At 36.1% G+C, this 16,065-nt stretch overlaps 1 long non-coding RNA gene across 1 annotated transcript; it reads left to right on the forward strand.

Moving 5' to 3' along the window:
• The first annotated feature begins 503 nt into the window (after positions 1-503).
• On the forward strand, positions 504-12,164 carry LOC122066082. The gene is made up of 4 exons (XR_006136224.1): positions 504-605; positions 1,314-1,555; positions 5,774-5,856; positions 10,586-12,164. It is a non-coding gene; the product is annotated as an uncharacterized LOC122066082 (long non-coding RNA).
• The last annotated feature ends 3,901 nt before the right edge of the window (positions 12,165-16,065 follow it).

Genomic DNA, 16,065 nt, shown 5'->3' on the forward strand with positions numbered 1-16,065 from the left:
TGAATTTTTAGGGCATCATCATTTCCCCATTTCTCCGGGGATTTGATTTTGGATATAATTTTCCGTCTACGGAAATGAAGTACACACTTGACACGTGGGAAATGGAATACCGTAGGATTTGCAACGTGTCGACTTAGAAGGGATGTCCCACTTGGACCGAAAAAGAGGTTGATTTGAAAAGGGTACCATTGCTCTCAGACAATCATCAAACATCAGAGATAGATGGTCCGGTGCTTTCCTTACCTTTCCCTTCTTTACCTCTCTCTTTTTCTGCAAGTCTTTGCCTCTTTATCGGTGGTTTACTTCTTACCTCTCTGTGTGATTCCCTTGTTTTTTACCGCGATCATGATTCATGAATGTAGAACGGTGAATAGGTAAACGAGAAAGCTCTCTAGTAACAACGACTAGAATGGTGACCTCCGGATGAATCTCATGGTTATATAAGGAGGACGAAGATGGAAGATGGAAGATGGAAGATGATGGATGATGGATGATGGATGATGGATGATGGAAGATGGAAGATGAAGATGAAGATGAAGCAGTTTCCGGAAGCTCCTGAGTATCTTAGCTGTAATAATGATACACATATGCCTCTTTTTTTCAGGGTGGGTTCTTCATTCTTTGCTCTCTCTGTTATGGTGTTTGAAGTAATCGACTTCCATGACCTTCTTCCTAACCTAAATGAGTTTTTTTTTTTTTTCCTCGTTAAAATGCTCAGTGTTGCCTTTGTCGTCAATTGTCGATTCCTCTTCCCTCCTTCATGTCTGTCTCAATATCTTCTGTTTTTGTTTTCCTCGGATTGTAATAGTTTTTCGGTGTATCAACGGAAAAGTTTTTTTTTTAAACGTTTTTTCCTCTCTGCGATGTGATTTCTTCTGTTTTCAGGTTTTGTTCTCATAGCAGCTGCTGCTGCTGCTGCTGCTTCTTTCTCTCTCTCTCTAGATATTTCTGGGTTTCAGCTCAGCATGCTTATTTGGGTTTTCTTTGTTGAACCTGAACTAGTATCTTTTGTTTGTTGGGTTAATCTATTTTTTTGTATGTAATTAGGAGGAAATTAAGCGCAGTTTTGTTCAGTTCTTTTGGGGATTGAGTGTTAACTTGCCCTTTCTTAATCTGATACTGTCTGTTTTAAAGGATTTATGGCTTGAAAAACTATCTAGGGACTGGGATTTCTCCTTCTTCTTCTTCTTCTTCTTCTCTTTGTGAATGAAGTTACTGGAAATGTATGTATTGCTCTGAAATTATTCTTGGCTGCTGCTGCTGCTGTTGTTGTTTTTAATTTCTTATTTGATTGTTTTATCTTTGTATTACAGAGAAGTTTGTTGATGAGCTTTGTCTAGGCATTATTTGACAACGAGAGAGAGCACGCTTGTCGGTAGTCATGCAAGGATCATGGTTGTTCTACATGCGTGCTCTACCTCGTTGTCACGCTGTTTGCTCACCAAACAAAGCTGTTCTTTTTTCCTTCTTCTTTCCCCATCTGCCTGCATGCTGCCTAGTGTCTACTACATGAAATACTGTCCTGTGGAGAACTTATTCGGCTTCTGAAGAACAAGTACGGTTCAATCTTAACCCTCTTTTCTTTTATTGCTATTATTTTATTTATTTATTTATTTTTTTTCCATTGGGCTTGGCTTGTGGTTAATGAAAACCATTACTTAATTATCTTATTAGAGTTTTCCTCTGGCATGTAATTATGAATTATTTTGTGATTGCATGAATTTGTAGTGTTGTGCTTTTAACCATATATGCTTGTGGAATTCTTAAGCATGTTTGTGATATTAAATCTCACCCTATTTGAAGTCCAGGAAGTTGATTTAGATGCTTAAGTAAATTTACTATGCATTACTGATTGAGTTAGAGTCTTATTTGAGGTTGTGCATATTTGCTAATTGACACCCTTATGTTTTAACTTTTAAGCTCAACCTATTTCAAGTTTTTCAGTCAACCAAATGATGTAGGCTGACCCTAGCCCTATTTGACAACAAAGTTTGTAGTCGTAGAGATTTACATCCTGCTGAGATATTGTAAGAATTTTTACAAAAAAAAAAAAAAAAAAAGATATTGTAAGAATTGATTATTATTATTATTATTATTGTTAATATATTATTATTAATAATATATTATTGCTATTACTATTATTATATAATAGTGGGCGAGCTTGTGGCACAACGGTTAAGTTGCACTATTGCAACCTATTGGTCACAGGTTCAAAACTTGGAAACAGCCTCTTCTGCGAAGCTGTGTTGCTCTTTGGTCAACGTGATGTGTAGGACATCCAAGGTTGATCTTGGAAAATAGGGTTGGTGTTCTATCAATGGGATACTATGGAGGAAAGACTAGAAGTCAAAATTTTTTTCTGAAATGGAAAAGTCTAAATGATGATAAATTTAATACCAATTTTAAATTAGGGTTCCTTGTGGGTAGACTCAGGTTTAAGGCTAGGCCTTGCAAAGTAAAAATGTGGTTTTTTTGTTGGGGGTTGAACTTGAATTAGGGTAGGAAGAGTCTTATAACAGTAATATCTCATTATATCATCTCAGTCTGTATATCGACTAGATTCTCCCTAATCGTGTCATGTTCATGAGATCTTGGGTTTTCGCATAGAATTTCTTTCTTCATCGAGCATGTTTCTAGCAAGTTCAAGGAGCAGAGTATCGTGCATATATGGTTTAGTAAATAACATAGCCTAAGAATTTTTGGGCCTTTAGTATGACTAGAATGGGAGAACTATAGACACAAGCTTCTCGTTAGTGAATTGGACAGCACCCTTCCACATCAGAGAATGCCATTACATATGGGCTTATCCAATAATGAAGTGAGCATCTCTAATGTTTTTATTGGTAATGGGATTTTAGCTACTAGCTTGCATCCCCTTTTGGGGGATCTAAATATTGTTATAATATGTTTTATATGATTAAGTTTTCAATCAGATAAATTGTTTCCTATTAAAAGAAATCCTTCTGGTGGATGCATCTGATGTTAAGGCTGTAAAGTTTCATTTGATTTTTGAATATTCATCCCCACCCACCCCCTTCTAGAAAAAGTGGGAACGTTTTGATCCTGATTGAAAGTTACCAAAAGAAGTGATGTAAATAATTTTGGCTGATTGATATAAATTATTCTTGGGGAAATTTGAACTAGCTAGAACATGTACAACTTTCTACCAAAAGAAAAACTGTACAACTAGATCTAATTGTTGAAATGTACCAAACTTGTTCAAAATGAACATAAATTTGACCCAAATACAACGAAGAAGATGAGGAAGAACCCTTGAACTGCTTCGAGTCCTGGACCAAAATAAAGAAAAATCATATGAAGTACCCCTTCTACCATAGTATTATGAGAAATTGAATTAAACAAAGCTAACATCACAAGACCAGAATCAGCTTATATGTCCAACATAAGTTTTTTATCCTTTTCATTTGTGCTTGTTGTTGCAAGCAATAATCAACCCCTCCACTGGCATGGGCGGAATGTTGTCAAGGTTCTTGGTTGGCCAGCTGATGTACCAGGTGTACTGTCTACTCTTCGGGAAATTTCAACATGGCCTCCACTTGTGATTTGATAGGAACTCGTCATGCAAAGATCTAGTGGTTCAATCTCGTAAGGGAAGAGGGTTTCATTCATAAACATAGTTTCATCAAGTAAGGGAAAAGGGTTTCATTCATAAACATAGTTTCATCACTTGGAGGGCTCTAAATTCTACCCCCCTACTCAACCATTGCTTCTTTATAGGACTAGTTGAATCTGAAATTGTTGCTTCTGTTGGTGTATTGAAGAAGATATCAATCACCTCTTTTTCAGTTGTCCTTTCACAAAAGACATCTTGGAAAATATCTTTGCCAAATGCTGGCCTTCTAGGTAAATTAGGTCTTTATTCAGTTGTCCTTTCTCAAAAGACATCTCGGCAAATATCGTTTGCGACGCCATTAGTAGAATGGTGCTTTGCGCTGTCATTTATCATATTTGGTGGGAGAGGAACCTCAAGATGTTTAGCCTACATTTTATTTGATCCCCCTATTCTTTTTTTGTAGCCTCCCGTAATTTGGTCTGTGTGTTTTTAATTTTTTTGGTTCTTTTGTGATATAGTTTCCTTGGGCATTTCTTGTATGGGTGCATATTTGTTCCTGTATTAGTTTTGAGTTTCGGCTAAAGGCTCATGCAATTATAGCCCATTATAAGAGAGAGAGAGAGAGAGAGAGAGAGAGAGAGAGAGAGAGAGAGAGAGAGAGAGAGAGTAATCTTTTTTTTTTTAGCTCCCATATTTGTCTTTTTTTTTTTTTTCTGGTTCTTTTGTAACATAATTTCCTTGGGCCTTTCTTGTATTGGTTTTTTCCCTCTAGGGTTTAGTCTCTTGTACTTTGTGGGTATATGTTGGTTAATGGTTTCTCAGCTAGTTTGTTTTCTTCTTCTTCCTTCTTTGGGTTTAATAAATTCTTTATACACAAAAAAAAAAAAATCCACAAAAACAAGTTCTAGTTCTTTTCTACATATTAATCTCTTATGAGTGAGTTTGGATTTGGCTCTCATGGGTGGATTTGATGACATTATCGTGGAAGACAATGCTGCTAATGTTGTTGGGTGGATTAGTAAGATAGGTGTTAATCCAGAAAAGTTTGCTCATCTGACTAAACCCACCGTCCATCTAGTTGAACTTGGTCTGGTCCATCCCAAACTATGTTGTAGGCATAGCTCCTTCCTCTTAGTCTTGAATTCTGGTTTTCTCCATCACCCTTTTCTTTATTGAGGGCTTTATATGGTGGTACTTGACATCATGCCTTTAAACCCGATTAATTGTACTCCATTTCTCCTCTTAACAAAATTATTTATTCAATAATTAAATTAAATTAAAAGAAAAAAGAAGAGAAAAAGTTGCATGCTACAGTAATTACTAATAAAAATTTTATGAATGGTCAGATAATCTTTTTTATTTTTTGGATAAGTGGCATAATCATTCATGTCCAAGTACTTCATTAGAATTAGATAATACATATAAAGGCGATGACTGAATAGACGTGGGTGAAATTTCTAAACACTGATTAGCTTAAGCTGTGACACCAAATTTTAAGAAGTTAGACTTGGAAATTATATAGAAAAGAGAATCAGTAACAACTATTCATTCTTTTTTACATAAAGGGTATTTGAACAAATGGTAGCTTTGAGAACTTCATATAATTAATTTTTTATATTTTCTTATTGAACTTTGACAACAATTCATTCTTTTTACATAAAGGGAGGGTATCAGTATAGGTGCTAGCTTTTAGGACCACATTTCTTTTGGATCTCGAATGATATTTTCTTCATTCTTCTAATGTGAATCTATAAGATTGATTTGCTAAAGGTATCTAATATCATACAAACACGATCATCAAATAAGTGAAATTTATGTAGTTAGAAACATTTGGATGCACTAATATGACTACAATAAATAGAACAAGTATTTTAGTTCAGATTAGACAAAATCCCAAAGCAAGTTTGTCTATCTAAGAAGCAAGGTACATTAGCTGACCATCCTACAACTTTGATGACATTCTGCACATGCTAGTGGGGGTGTTTGATTACTACTTGCAAGTTGCAACAATAAATACAAATGGAAAGGATAAAAGACTTGTGTTGGACATATAGATTGATTTTAGTCTTACATTGCTAGCTTTATTTAAGTAAATTTACTATGTATTACTGATTGAGTTAAGAGTCTTATTTGATGTTGTATAGATTTGTTGATTGACACCCATATATTTTAACTCTTAAGCTTTTTTCCTGTTTTCAGTGAGCCAAAATGGTGTAAGGCTGACCCTAGCCATATTTGACAATAGAGTTTATGCTCAAAGATTTACATCCTTCTGAGATATGGTAAGAATTGTTATAATATTTTATAATATAGAAATAGACAACATTATGTGTAAGACATAAAAGGCAAGGTTCAAAATTTTGGGTTTCAACCAATTTCGATTGAAAATTTTCAAGTTTTGTGGAAACTTGGGAATTTTTCTTGCATTGGTGGAAACCAAAGTTTTCGATCCCCAAATTGTGTTTTTTTTTTTTTGCTTTTTTTTGTGTACGCCCTATTTTTGACATTTCTAACATATTCTGTGAATTAGTTTCATGAAAGGAAACACCTAAAATGATACTTGGGGGGTTGACTCAAGTTTGCTAGTGTACAGTGAGTGAAGCTGTATACTAACCCAAGTCTACATATATAAGTTATATGTTAGAAATGGAAATACATGATTAAAACAAATAAAACATACTGTAGGTTTGCAAAACAAACAATAATGTTACATTACAGGGACATATCTCTTAGTAGTCACTGCTCAATTCCATGCAAAGTGTCAAGGCAGTTCCAGTCCATGAGCTACTTACCACTATAGATGTCATAGCCGCTCCTCTGAATACACCACATTTAAGTCCTATGACATGTTTTGGACCCAATTTTTTGAAATTTCATCATTGCCATCTATAAGACATCATCATCATGATCTCCTAGGTATCCCAACCTACGGAATGGCTCACTCAAACTGATGGGATGTGGAGGTGGCCCACATGATTGGGATGGATACTTGAAGATGCTATTGACAGAAGATGAACCACCACTTGTCCAAATGAAGTAGAGGATCCACCATACGCACCACCATATCCAAATGAATCGGTGCTTTTAAAGGATGGTCCACTAGCGTATACACCATACAACGGATACCCATAATGTAATGCTGATCCGACACTCTCAAAGCAACTAGCAACTAGCAACTAGCAACTAGCAACTAGCAACATGATGTAGTAGACTAGGGCTCGAGTCTATGAGTTTTGGTGCATGCCAATGCCCAGATCCTCTACACTCTCCCAAAATCATGGCTTCCATGCCCATGCCCATGCCCTTGCCCTTACCCTTACCCTTGCCCTTGCCCTTGCCCTTGCCCTTGCCCATCCTAGTTTCCTCCTCATCAAGTCTGAACTACCAACGTGGTCCTCGAGTGTAGCCTTTCTGTTGTCATGAACCGTGATTCTCATCTTGTATGGCATGGGTGAACTCGGCCTCTCTTGTGAATCTAATTGGCTCTAGTTGTGGCATTGAGTCTTGATACATTTAGTCCTCATGCAGGGTAACTAATCTTTCACCGTCATTATACCCACCATCATCACCACTACCTCCTTGCATAGGGTTTACCTTTTTCTCCAAGTACCCTTCCTTAGGTAGATCTCCTTCGGTTGTGCAAGATTCTAGTCTAGAATCAAAGATTGAGGAAGAAAGTTGAATTTCTTGGCTTCAATCCACTGTTTCCCAAGTGTAAGAGTCAAAATGTGAGAGAGAGCTTGAAATGAGAGAAATGGAAACAAAAGCCCTTTTATAGGCATTGGTTCGACCAAACCTAGTCAAACTAGTCGAATTGTGCAAAATTTCGACCGAAGTGGTTGATCTAGGTCGAAACCTTGGATTTTTTTTTTTTTGGTAGAAAGATTTTTTTTAATACTAAACATTTGGTCTCGGTATGGAAATGATCGAAATTTCAAATCATGATCAAAGGTGATATTAGTGGAAACAAATACATTGAGATAATATATGATCTTCAAAAATAGGGTTTGTGTTCATATAGGAAACTAATGAAAAACTAGAGTTCAAAATTATTTTCTGAAATGGAGAAGTCTTAATGATGATTGACCAAGACCATTGTAAATTAGAGTTTCTTGTGGGTGGACTCAGGTCTAAGGCTAGGCCTTGTAAAGTAAAATGTGGTTCTTTCCTAAGGAAGTGTTAACTTTGAATTAGGGTAGGAAGAAGTGTTGACTTTGAATTAGGGTAGGAAGAGGTATTTAATTAAAGAGGATTTTAATGAAGTTTGAGTTGCTTGACAGGTTTTCTTACCAGCTGGTTGTGTGAATGCACTGTTTATTATGCTTTAGGTTCGAGAAACTGAAGAAAACTGCTTTTAGCGGTGGTATTGAACTTGCTGATTGTAATATTAAATTATTTAAATAAGACTAAATAATAGCTAAAACTACTAAGGAGAACTTACAAATATAGAAGAGAAGGGAGATAGACCTAGATACTGGCGACCTAGACAGTGGCACCTAGGTCATCTAAATTGATACTTATATGCTGGAAGCATCAACCACATCACCTACAAATAGAATACACTCTCCATTTTATCACCTACCATGGAAAACTTCAATAATTAATATTTGGTTGAATTATAGGTGGTATCTATCGTAGAATATTGAGCTCCTAACAGTCTATGATTATAAAAATAATAATCTCATCTATCTATCCAACTCAATTAGTATGTCGGCTAGATTCTCCTTAATCATGTCATGTTCATGAGATCTTGGATCATAGAATTTGCTTCTCTCCATCGAGAAGGTTTCAAGCAAGTTCAGGGAGCAGAATGTGGTGTGTATATGGTTAGAAAATAACAGGGCCTAAGAATTTTTTTGCCTTTAGTATGACTAGAATGGGAGAACTATTAGATGCTAGCATCTCCTATAGCGAATTGCAGAGCATCCATCCACATAAAGGAATGTCTTAACACAGGGGCTTATCCAATCATGAAGTGTATATCTCTAATGCATTCGCTTGTAATGGTATTTTAGCTGCTAGCTAGGTTCCCCATTTTGGGGATCTAAATATTGTAGAAATATGTTCAATATGGTTATGTTTCCAATCAAATAAATTGTTTCCTATTAAAAGAAATCCTTTTGGCAGAAGCATCTAATATGTATCACAAGATGTAAAGTTTGTAAAGCTTCATTTGATTTTTAAATATTCTACCCCCACCCCCTTAACCCTATAGGTTTAATACAAATTGAAATTACATCTTTATTTAGGCAGGGAATGGACGTACCAATTATTGCTACCCTTTTTGATAAAAGATTTATAAAAAATCCTGTAAAAGCTCTCATAGTAGGAATGGAATCTAATATGGTACATGGCCATATTTGGTTCAAAATCAAACCAAACTATTTTGTCTCTATCATAGACCCTGTAGTTTGTGATTCAGTAGTTCTGAAGATCAAAACCCAAAATTTAGAAATGAGATCCGACAGTCATTATCTTGCTTTCTCATGGAAATGTCTTCATGAACTTACTAACATGACTTATACAAAGCTACAACCAGTTGATAAAAGAATAGTTGAGATCTTTGAACCTCTTGCTTATGAAACAGAATTAGAACCTAGGCTCTTAAATTGGCATGACTTAAAGATCCCATAAAACTGACTTTTGACAGACATCCTGCCAAAACCTCAAGCACCACCAAGAATTCCCCAAACCTTTGATATCTTGGCTTTTGGAGATACTCTATATCTCAAAAGAAGATTTTCCTTTTCTACCCCTGGTGAAGGATCTTCTTCCTTATCTCTTGTCCAATGAAGGAATTTCAATTTTAGAATATCCTCTTTATAATCCTCAACTTTTTAGAAGCTATGATCCCATGTTAGATGGCACACATTTTAACCATTGGTTACAACAATTCTTCCCAAAACTATCACAACCTAGGGATGAATTATGCGTAAAAAATTATTCTGAATATCTTACAAGTTTAGGAAGTTTAGATACCTCAGGAAACCGAATCAATTTCGTTTTTTGCATTATTATTGGCAACTGCCTCAAAGCTAAAGCAGCTAGGGAAATTAAACATAAAGTTAACCTAGCTTTATATCGAAGATATTGTTCAGCCAATTATGAGTTTGGTAAACCACCTTCTCATTATAAACCTTCAATAAGGTATAAGATAATTAAAAAGTTTAAATGGAGAAAATGAAAGCCTTGGAAAAATAGGTTTCAACAAAAAAAATAAATTTTCAAACAGGCGTTTTGTATGTAAACAACCTACAAAACCCAAATTCACGGGACAACGTAAATCTAAAAAAAGATTGGCGTTTCTTCCTTTGCAATGAATTGGGCCATTTTGCAAATGAATGTCCTAACCAGAAAAATAATCATAAAAAATGATAAAATTTCTGGAACAAAATAAATTTGATATCATTTTTGAAACAGAGATTTCTGATTCTGAAGACATCCTTTATGAATTAGAAACTGCTTTGACTTCTGTTTGTTCCGACTCAGATGTCGAATTTGTTTTTATGATGCACTCTACCACTGCTTCTCAACCCTCTGGAGAAGCAGAATTGCAACAAGTTCCACATCAGGAACAAAACTCTGTTGTTTTCTCTAACCTTGTTAGAGTAGATGTTACCCTCAATGATTCTTGTTTAATATCTTGTTTTAATAAACATAAAAAACTTTCTCATTCTGAGGTTTACAAATCCTCAAAATTAAATCTCTGGACCACCAGATTTTTTGATCAAGCCAGTGGAAACACCACTACTTGGGGAACTGATGAAAATACATTAGAATTTCCGATTTTTAACATTGATCAAATTAAAAGATTGCAAAAGAAACACCCTCAACTGCGATATATTCATATAGGTTTGATACAAATTGAAATTACATCTTTATTTAGGTAGGGAATTAACAGAAAGTTTTAAAGAGACTTACACAGAGAACTACTAAACAAACACAATTTGCTATTAGAATAACAGAAAGTACAGTAGAAAACATATTTACTTACTTTGTTGTCGTCCACAGATCGGAGGCTAACAGAAGCTATCCCCGCAAGAGATAGATTAGACGATCTGCTAATGATCGGCGGTAATCCGCTCTGATCAATAGCCCTGATATGAGAATCAGGTGATCCTTTTAGCTATCTAACCAAGGGTGAAGCTGAAGAGCCACAATAATCCTCGCTGCTGCTTTGATACCAATTCTAGTCGGATTGAAGAAAAAATGTGAATGATCTAGAAGGAAAGCACCAAAATAAGTGATGTAAATAATTTTGGCTGATATAAAATATTCTTGGGGAAAGTTGAACTAGCTAGGAACATTTACAATTGGACCTAATCATTAAAATGTATCAAACTTGGCCAAAATGAACATGAATCTGACCCAAAGACAATGAAGAAGATGACAAAGAACCCTTGAATTGCTTCGAGTCTCGAACCAGAATGAAGCAAAATTGTATGGAATTTCCTTTATACCATAGTATTATGAGAAATTGAATTAAACACAGCCAGTAGCGCAAGACCAAAATCAGTTTAGATGTCCAACACAAGTTTTTTATCGTTTTCATTTGTATTTGTTGTCAAAAGTAGTAACCAACCACCCCCTATTGGCATGGGTTGAATGTTCTCAGAGTTCTGGGTTGGTCAGTTGATGTACCTTGCTTCTTGCATAGGTAAAATTGCCTTGGGATTTTGTCTACTCTGAACTAAAAATCTGGTCCTTTTATTTTAATAATGTTGGTGCATTCAGAATTTTCTAACTAAACAAATTTCACTTATTTGATGATTGTGTTTGTATGATTTTGGATATCTTTAGCAAATCAATTTTATACATTTATATTACTGAAGAATGGAGAAAATATTATTAAAGATTCAAAAGAAATGTAGTCCTAAAAGCTAGCATCTGTGCCGATACCTTCCCTATATGTAAAGAGGATAATACACGAAGTTAATTAGATGAAGTACACAAAGCTAACATCTATTAAAATACAATATATGTAAAAAAAAAAAAATCGTTGTTATTGATTTTCTCTTTTCTACGTAATTTTCAAGTCTAATATTCTTTTTAAAATTTGTGTTAAAGCTTAAGTTAATCGGTGTTTAGATATTTCACCCTCATTTATTTAGTCATCCTCTTTATATTATTCTCTAATTCTAATGAAGTACTTGGACATGGAAGATTATGCTACTTAGCCAAAAAATAAAAAAAATATTATCCTACCATTTATAAATTTGTTATTAATAATTAATGTAGCATGCAACTTTTTCTCTTCTCCTTTTTTCTTCTAATTTAATTAACGAATAACAAATTTTGTTAAGAGGAAAAGTGGAGTACAATTAATCGGATTTTAATGCATGGTGTTAGCTACCACTAGATAAAGCCCTCAGGGAAAAGAAAAAAAAAAGTGATAGAGAAAACCAAAATTCAAGACTTAGAGGAAGGAGCTATGCCTACAGTGTAGTTTGGGATGGACCAGACCAAGTTTAGCCAGATGGATGATGTGTTTAGTCAGATGAGAAATCTCTCTGGATAAACACCCATCTTACTAGTCCACCCAACAACATTAAGGCTATGTTTGGAAGCAAATAAAAAAAAAGAACTATCATTGTGTAATCTTATTATGTGTTTTTTTTTTTTAGTATTTAATTTTTTTAGCTACCAAACATAGCCTAGCAGCATTGCTTTCCACTATAATGTCATCAAATATAGTCATGAGAGCCAAATCTAGACCCACTCGTAAGTGATTAGTATGTGAAAAAAAACTAGATGTGTTTTTATTTTTTTTTGTGGATAAAGAATTTATTAATGCCAATGGAGGGGAAGAAGAGAACAGAATACCTGAGAATCCATCAGCCTATAGAGACACAAAGTACATGAGTTTGAACCTCAGAGGGGACGAACCCAGACAAAAAAGGCTTAAGGAAATTATATTGCAGAAGAAAAGAAAAATTAAAAGCACAAAAAAGAACAAACAAATGGAAGCTACAAAAAAAAAGGGCAAGGGAGGGGAATAAAATGCAGGTCAAACATCCCCAGCAAAAGCAATCAGTCTCTCTCTCTCTCTCTCTCTCTCTCTCTCTCTTATAAGGGGCTATAATTATGAGAGCTTTCTGCTGAACCTCAAAATCTAATAGAGGATCAAATGTGCTGATAGGAACGCAAAGAGTTTGACCATCAACCTTAGGTTCCTCTCTCACCAAATATGATAAATGATAATGCAGGATGCCATTCTACTACTGGGTTCACAAGCGAGAAATGCCCACTCACACCCTCTAGAGAAAGACCCAGTTGCCTAGAAGAAGCCAAACATTCAAGGATCTTTGCCATCATGGCTTTCGAGAAAGGGCAATTGAAAAAGAGGTGATGATATCTTCTTCAGTGCACCAACAAAAGCAGCAATTTGGGCTTCAAATGGACCTATAAAGAAGGAATGGTTGAGTAGGGAGGGTAGAATGGAGCACCCTCCAAGTGATTAAACTATGTCTATTAATGAAACCATTGCCCCATATCAGATTGAACCACAAGACCTTTGAATGACGAGTTCTAATAAGATCCCAAGTGGAGGCCATGTTGAAATTTCCTGAGGAACAGATGAAAAGATCCCCAATACCTTGGGGGTTTACAGGGAAAAGGTAGAGCCCTGCCCAAAAATCATAAAGGGAAGGGGAGGAAGGAGACCCAAAATCCTAAGTACAATCCTTTAAGATTGAAGAGACTTTTGCTAAACTATCTGATCCAGCATCATAATGGATATGATCACTATAAAGGGAGATCACTATGAAGGGAGGTAAGAACACCGTTTAGGCACCAATAATCAAGCCTGAGAAGAGTATTTTCTGCATCATCAAAGTGGAAGGCTGGATAGAGCCAACTATTAGAGTCCTCAAATGTAGCATATTTCTCCAAGATTAGGAAGATTCAAGAGAGTAATGAATGGTCTAAATAGAATCCTTCCTAAGAATTTTGGAGTAAATCCAATCATAGTTGTCACGGCGTCTAGGCGACCCAAGGCGTTGGTGGGTGTACAAATGCAAGGCAACTCCAATAGGGCAACCAAGGTGTCCAAGGAACCCACCTAGGTGACAGTGCCTAGATGCCTAGGTGACCAAGGCGTCAGTGACACCTTGACAACTATGAATCCAATCCACCCAGATAGAGTCCTCTTTCGCACCAGTCCTCCATTTAAGCTTATGTAAGGCATCTATGTTCACCTCTTAGACTCTTCTAATGCCAAGGCTCCCCTCAACCTTTGGGGGGAGGGGAGACAGACTTTGAAGTCTCAACTGCATGTATGCAAAACTTTTAAGCTCTCTTGACCTTTACACAAAAAGAAACACATCAAAGATTCAATTTTTTTAATGGCAGATGCAGGAATCCCAAAGACACCGGCTCAATACAAGTAAGACTGATGGATCTGATCAGCCTTAATCTACTAGCATAAGAGAGCAACATGCTCTTCCAAAGTTGAAGCCTCGTATGCAGTCGATCAAGATTGGGCAGACAATTGTGCACATATATCTAGTTTTGAGGAGATCAAGGGAAAACCTAAATACGTGACCAGAAGACTACCTAGGAAAACCCAGTGATGGCTCTAAGGCTTTTCTATTCGACATCAAAGAAACTTGCAATGAGACCAGATATCCCGAAAAATTCCTTGCGAGAGTCCGAGAGTCCATGTTAGAGATGACATTCCAATTCCTTAAGAGAGTTCATGATAGAGATGACACATTTCGAATGGGCTTTGGAAAGGATCATCACATCATCAACAAAAATAAGGTGGGTGAGATTCATTGGCCTAAATTCCCATGGGTTGGATAAAACTCATCTCAACCATGTGAAGTAGACCTCTGGACCCACCATAACAATAGAAAAGGTAAGGGCGGTATGGGTGGAGGAAATACATCGGAGGATCTAGTCGATAAGCAAGGGAGAACTCGACAGCCTCTTGTCTATTGGATGAAGCAAGGGGAAATCCATAGCCTCCAACATGTATACTCCCATCTAATATAGTTAAAAGTTTTATGGACATCTAGCTTAAGAAGCAAAGAGCGAGGGTGGGATTTCCTGCTAAAACCCTTTAACAACCTCCTGATAAGGTGTTCCTCCCAGGGGTAAAAACAACCTAATTAATGATGACATTGTCATACACAACCACCCTCAATTTGATGGCAAGGATTTTGGTGATAAATTTATAGAGAAGGTTGCTTAGGGAGGGCAAAAAGCTGAAGTTGTGGCAACATTATCAATTTTCAGACAAATGAAAAGTGGTTAATTCCATGAATCTTGACAGGTTGGAAGAATCAGCTATAGATTGCCCTCAGCAGATCATCTTTTATGATATCCCAAGCTAAGAGTAAGAACCCCACACTAAACCAATCTAGACCTTGGACCTTTTGGGCCTTATGACTTTCAATAGCAGCAATGATTTCGTCGTCAGATAGGATACTCAAAAGAGAGCTTAGTTTCAGAGAGGCAAGTCATATTGTGGACTACCTGGTAAAGGACGCAGCAAAATCTGGAATTAGCAAACATGGTTGACTTTCGTTTGCACAACAATGAGGAGTTAGCATTTGATGCAATCTCTCGTCCTAGATTTAGATTCTTTAGATGACAGTTGAGGGCCCTACCGATGGCAATGCTGATGGTGGGGTCTCTCACCCTGTCTAGTGTTTGTTTTGGCTAGGGGCTTTCCCTCGCCTAGTTTCTCGTATATTTGTTTTTTCCCTTTTTCTTTAATACAAATCTGATCATTTAGCTGGGGAAAAAAAAAATAAAAAGAAGAAAGAGAGCTCAGTTTGTTGGGGTTTATATGAAATGACCTTGAGGGGGGAGTGAATAGGTTATACCATTGGATCAAAAAATTCTTTGGTTAAAGTCCCCAAGTATGTTATTGTAGATAAAAAAAAATGTGAAATATAAAGAACACTTCACAATCACACGACACAGATTTATAGTGGTTCGACTCAATCCAAGTCTAGTCCACTCCCTGTAAGTTCCCCTTGTTAGGTATTCCACTAGCTTTTCCCTTTAAGTACAATAGGTAGGAAGGGAAACTTGTATAATCTATTTTAACAGGATAAGAGGATCCTTTACACAATCTCTTTCACAGGTAGAGAGTGACCTTACAATCTCTTTACAAGTTGAGAGGAACCTTACAACTCTTTTAAAGATGAGAGGATCCTACACCAGTCTAATTACAGTCTAGAATAATGTGTAAAGACAAACGTCCAATTCTAGAGTTGTACCAACTCTTGGACAAACACAAAGCTCAAGTTGAATAAAGGGTTTAGAGTTTCCTCTTGTGCGGTGCATGAATGATATGAAAAAATGTAAGTAAGTGCACCTTTCAAATCTTCAATTTACTTGCAAAAACTAATAAAAAGATAAAGACTTGAGAAGAACCTTGAGTTCTACTTGTATGAAGAATGTAGAACTAGAACTCGAGATGTATTGAATATAGCTCACTTGAAATGCTCTAGTAATGCTCTTCAAATGTAAGGATTTTT

Source organism: Macadamia integrifolia, unplaced genomic scaffold (assembly GCF_013358625.1).
Source record: "Macadamia integrifolia cultivar HAES 741 unplaced genomic scaffold, SCU_Mint_v3 scaffold2220, whole genome shotgun sequence".
NCBI lineage: Eukaryota > Viridiplantae > Streptophyta > Magnoliopsida > Proteales > Proteaceae > Macadamia > Macadamia integrifolia.